This window comes from Peromyscus eremicus, chromosome 14 (genome assembly GCF_949786415.1).
Source record: "Peromyscus eremicus chromosome 14, PerEre_H2_v1, whole genome shotgun sequence".
In the NCBI taxonomy this organism is placed as follows: Eukaryota; Metazoa; Chordata; class Mammalia; order Rodentia; family Cricetidae; genus Peromyscus; species Peromyscus eremicus.
In genome coordinates, this window is record NC_081430.1 from 70,895,649 (window position 1) to 70,901,464 (window position 5,816).

Here is a 5,816-nt window from a genome sequence, read left to right on the forward strand (position 1 = left end):
CACATTAATTCAGACACAGGTGCCTCCAGCCCCAGTCACAGGGAACAATTTCTTTCCAACCTGGGTCTGACCTCCACATCACAAACTTGCCAAGATGACACCCCAGTCTTTCTCAGACTCATACTACCCTTCCATTCAAGTCCTAGATCTGATAGCCATTTCTGCCCTCTGGCTACAGGAGATAAGAAACCCTTTACCTGCAACCAAGGAAGCTTCCTGGTGATTGATCAATCAGCCTCAGATTTCCACTGTGTCGTCCTTCCCCCATCTCCCCCCCTTCTCCCCCTCTCCACTGCATCAATAACTCCCAGCCAAAGCCATCCAAAGTGCCACCTTTGTTATGCTTCCTATTTCCCTCTACCAACCGCCTGGGAGGCAGTCCTTACCAGTGCATCCCCTTCCACAGTGCCCTGTGACAGTTTGTCCTAGTTTGAACTTTAAAAACAGGACCGCTGTGCCCTACCTGAGCTGCCAGGATTCCACCTACCAGCAGTGGCATTCGTACTGCCAGTTGTTGTCGGGGGGGGGGGGGGCACCCCACTCTGAAATCCCATTTTGGATTCTGCTTGCTAGAATCACTCCTGGCAGGCACTCAACTAGGAAATAAACTCTGCCCCCAAGACTTGTGGTCAGGAGTTCTGGGAAAGAGCCTCAGGAAGATGTCCCAAGGGGAGTGAAGGAAACAGGACCAGGAGGGGGAAGAAACCCAACTGATGTGGTCACCTCTGACATCTCAAGTCACCTTGCAGAGGGTTTGGGAGTTAAGCTGTCCTTTCTGAGTTGTTTCAAACTGAGGCAAGAAGGCCTGGCGTTTTTACCCTCTGAACAACTTCTTGTTCAATGTATGAGACCTAAAGAGCCCACACTTCGGGCAGCTGCAGAGAAGAGCGCACTGGTCATGAGGAAGAGACCACATGCAGCAAACCACAGCTCCCAATGGTTTAGAGGGAAGAAAGGGCAGGGGCTGAGATCATAGAATAAGAGCATTGAGAACAGATCAACCAGAGGTAGTGCGTTGGTTTGGCTGTGATCCCGGCACATACAAGCCAGCCTTAAAAAGGAATCTTTGAGATAGAGAAAAGCTCACGCAGACTTCATATTGGCTTTTATTACAGAACCATTGTTACTTTGGTTGTAGGTTATAATGGCAGAGGAGTTATGTAAAGACAGCCTTTGCCCAATTGGAATGCATAACTGAAACGTAGGTGAAAAGGCATGATGTCTTAAGATGTTTCTGGGAAATACTGGAGGGAAAGATGTTTAAAGATTGATTTAGGGGCTGGAGAGATGGTTAAGAGCATGTACTGTTACTGCAGAGGACCCACACTCAGTTCCCAACACCCACATCAAGCAGCTCACAATGCCTATAACTCCAGTTCCATAGGATCCATTGACTTTGGCCTCCTCAGGCAATTGCACTCATGTCCACACAGCCACACACTGATACACACACACACTGATGCACACACACACACACACACACACACACACACACACACATCCCACAGGATAGGGGGTAAAAATAAAATAAATCTTTTTTAAAGATTAAGTATTGATAATTACTGATGTAGAATGATAAGAAGTAAACATTTATTATGACATTTTTATGTTTTCTTAAAATTTCTGTACAAAAATAACCAGGTATGATAGTTTACATCTGTAACCCACATACATACCTGAGAGGCTGAAGAAGGAGGATTCTAAGTTCAAGGGCAGCCCTGGTTACATACTGAGACCTTGTCTCAAAACAATTTTTTTTTTTTTTTTTGGTTTTTTCGAGACAGGGTTTCTCTGTGTAGCTTTGTGCCTTTCCTGGAACTCGCTTTGGAGACCAGGCTGGCCTCAAACTCACAGAGATCCACCTGCCTCTGCCTCCCGAGTGCTGGGATTAAAGGCATGCGCCACCACCGCCCGGCTCAAAACAATTTTTTTAACTTAAAGATGAAGACTAGATAGTTATAATTTTCCTTAGTTATGATAAAAATAAATTAGATATGAAACTTTAGAGTCACAAAGATAAGATAGATAATAGAGTATTTTCTTTAATTTTGCTAAATACAAATAGACTAAATATTGTAACTGTAATTCTTGTTGGATAATTATTTTGTTATATGTAATTTTACTATGTTAAAATGAAAACCTTCCTTTTTGATTAGACAGAAAAGGGGAAGTGCTGTGGGATGGTCTTTCTGTATGCTGTGAAATTGTGTTGCTACCATTGATTAATAAATAAGCTGCTATGGCCCATGGCAAGGCAGAACAGAGCCAGGCGGGGAACCCAAGCAGAGATACAAGGAGAAGAACACAGAGTCAGGGGAAATGCTGAGTGCTCCTGGGGAAGCAAGATGTAATGGAACACCGGTAATGCCATGAAGCCCCATGGCAAAACATAGATTAATAGAAATGTGTTGAATTAAGTTGTAACAGCTAGTTAATGAGAAGCCTGAGCCATAAGCCAAACAGTCTGTAATTAATATAATCCTCTGTGTGTTTACTTGGGACTGAGCCGCTACTGGACCAAGTGGGACAGAAACTTCCGCCAACATAAAGACATAAGATTGGCCAGGCCTGGTGGTGCAGGCCTTTAATCCAAGTACTCGGGAGGCAGAGGCAGATGAATCTCTGTGAGTTCGAGGCCAGGCTGGTCTACATACTGAGTTCCAGGATAGCCAGGGCTATAGAGAGAGATCCTATCTCAAACAATAATAATAACTTAATAATGATGATGATGACACATGATTACTAATTGTGGCATGTCACTAGTCATTCCTTGTAAGTGCCACAAAACCTATTGCTGCCCCTCAAGTCCCAGGTTCCCTTTCCATGGTGTCTCCAAGGATAAAAAACTATATCCCAATTTAAAACACTAGGTATTAACTTCAGGGAGAAGCCAACTTTTTAAAATGCAGCTGGAACACTGAAAAGCTGTCTAAAGGCAGACATCTTTTTGTTTCTGCTCAATAAATTATACTCGGAGCCTAGCACATGATTTAGCTCAGGGTAAGTGATGAATAAATGTTTGTGGAAATTAAAATGACAGAAATATTCCCTGGGCTCCCCTTCTTGTCACCGTTCACCACTCCCTTAGTTGATTCCTACGCTTTAGGTTCTCTGGATTCCGCTTAGGCTCTGTACCCAGTGGACCAGGGTCATGAGTTTCCCCAACTTGTTTTTGGCCCTGTGTGAGCATGGGTGCTTGGTGTGTAGCTATTATTCTTATTGCTATTATCAATATGATGTGCTCCCCTTAAAACAGCCCCCCCTCCAAGTGAGCGCTCCACAATAGAGAAGAACGCAATATGTCAAATGTGCTTCAGAGAAAGCAGGAAGTTGAGGAGGGAAAGCTGAGCTCCAGGGCAACAGGGTAGAGAAACAGGGTGGGAGGAAGAGAAGGGAATCAAGCTGATCCAAAAACCCTGAGGACTCGTGGGAAAAAGTGTCAGACTTCTGGCCAGGAACTGAAATGTGTGTCTGCGAAATATGGAGATCTGCGCCACTGACCACTTCAACCTCCCAACATCCTTTTTCTGGGCCCCTTAAGAGCTGTCTTCCCACACCCCACCCCCGCTCCTTCCCCCAGTAAAGTCCAAAATCAGCAATCAGTGTTGATATCTACGTGCAAAGGGCTTACAGCCCCAGGTAAAACAAAAGATGCCTGCAAAAAAAAAAAAAAAAAGGCAAATGAGAAAAGAACCCAAAGAAAGATCACGATGGAAAAATAAACACAGGCAAGACAAACATCCACAGAGAGGAGAAAGAGGGAAACCAAAGAGACAAGATCAGCCAGAAAAAATAAGAACAAAAACAAAGAGAAAGGCCAAGAACGGGGGAGGGGCGAAGGGGACGACTAAAATAAAATACAGACCATAATCCTCTGTACAGAACTCGAGAGAAGGACAGAGAGAGTGCCGGCCGGGCACGGGCCTCAGCACTTCCGCATACACCGCCTCGGTTAATGTTCACATCAAGGCCCCAAAGTAGATAATGCTACCCGCTTTCCAGGGTGAAAACAGAGGCTTACTAAGTTATAGTATAGGTCTACACGATTTAAGAAAGGGTTGCTGGCACACACCTGCAATCTCCGTACTCAGGAGGCCGAAGTAGGAGGAGTGTGAGTTCAAGACCAGCCTTGACTACAAAGTGAGACCCTCAAAAACAAAGGATGAAATGGTAGGGCAGAGTCTAAACATAGCTCTGCAGGATTCCCAAATGCACTGTCTCTTGCAGTCTACCCTAGATTTGAAAAACGGGGTAAATATGATTTCTAATCTTAGTTGATTATGTTCTTTAATACTAATAATCATATGTACAACTATTTCTTAATTTTGTGGTGTGTTGATGAGATCAAACCCAGGGCCTCATGCATGCTAAGCACGTATTATTCCACTGAATCACACACTTGATCGATAATTTGGATAATCTCTTGAACTTAATCCTGAATGTTTTCATTTCATTACTATTATTATTATTATTATTATTACTATTTTATGTGTATGGGTGTTTTGCCTGCGTGTATGTCTATGTGCCTGGTGCCCATGAAGGCCAGAAGAGGGCGTCAGATCTCCTAGAACTAGAGTTACTGGTGGTTATTAGCCACCATGTGGGTGCTGAGAACCAAACCCAGGTCCTCTGCAAGAACAGCCAGGACTGGGAACCACTGAGCTACCTTTCCAGTTCCGGTTTTATTTCTTTAAAATCACTATCCTCCTCATCACGCTCGACCTCCCACTGTGAATCTCTTCTATGTGGACATGCCACCTAGCTACATCTAAGCAGCTAAAGGAAAGAGAGAGAAAACACTAGCCACCTACTCAGGCGATTCTGAGGTTACCAAATATATATATTAAAAATATTTTATATATATATATATATAAACATTAAAACAAAAACATTTCCTGATTTGAAAGAGTCCAAGGTACCATGTAAGGGAGACTACCTCCAGTATGAAAATATCTCTATAGGGCTGGAGAGGTGGCTTAGCGATTAAGAGGACTGGTTGTTCTTCCAGAGGACCTGGGTTCAATTCCCAGCGCCCACAAGGCAGTGACAACTGTCCATAACCATAGTCCCATTGGAGCCAATGTCCTCTTCTAGTGTGCAGACATACATGCAGACAAAACACCCACATACATTAAATAAATGAATCGAGAGAGAGAGAGAGAGAGAGAGAGAGAGAGAGAGAGAGAGAGAGAGAGAGAAAGGAAGGAAGGAAGTATATCGTGTATCTGGTGTGTGTTGAGGGCCCTGAGTGGCATATCTCTTATATCTGGATTAAATCATAAGCTCCAAGTGGGCAGAGACCACATACTACATGTTTATCTTGTACAAAATAACACACTGTCTTAAATCCGGGTCTGATTACCGTGTGAGTTAGGGTTATGGTAAAATACTTCCTTTTCTGCCAGGCGGTGGTGGCACACGCCTTTAATCTCAGCATTTGGGAGGCAGAAGCAGAGGCAGGTGGATCTCTGAGTTAGAGGTCAGCCTGGTCGATAGATTGAGTTCCAGGACAGCCAGGGCTACACAGAGAAACCCTGTCTGGCGGGTGGGGGTGGGGACGCTCCTTTTCTTGAGCTAGGAATGTAGTTCAATGGTAAAGTGCCTGTCTACCGAGTATGAGGCCCTGGTTAGATTTTTGGCAGAAAAAGAGAAAGAAAGAGGAAAAGAGAGAAAGCAGAGTGAGACAGCCAAGTTCCAGAGCTAATCTTTTCCGGCAAGGGAGGTGCCAGATGCTTCGGAGCAATCAGAGAGAAGCACTAACCTCTCAGCTACCAGCGCCCCGCCCCGCGGCCCCGCCCCCGTGGCTTTGGGGCATC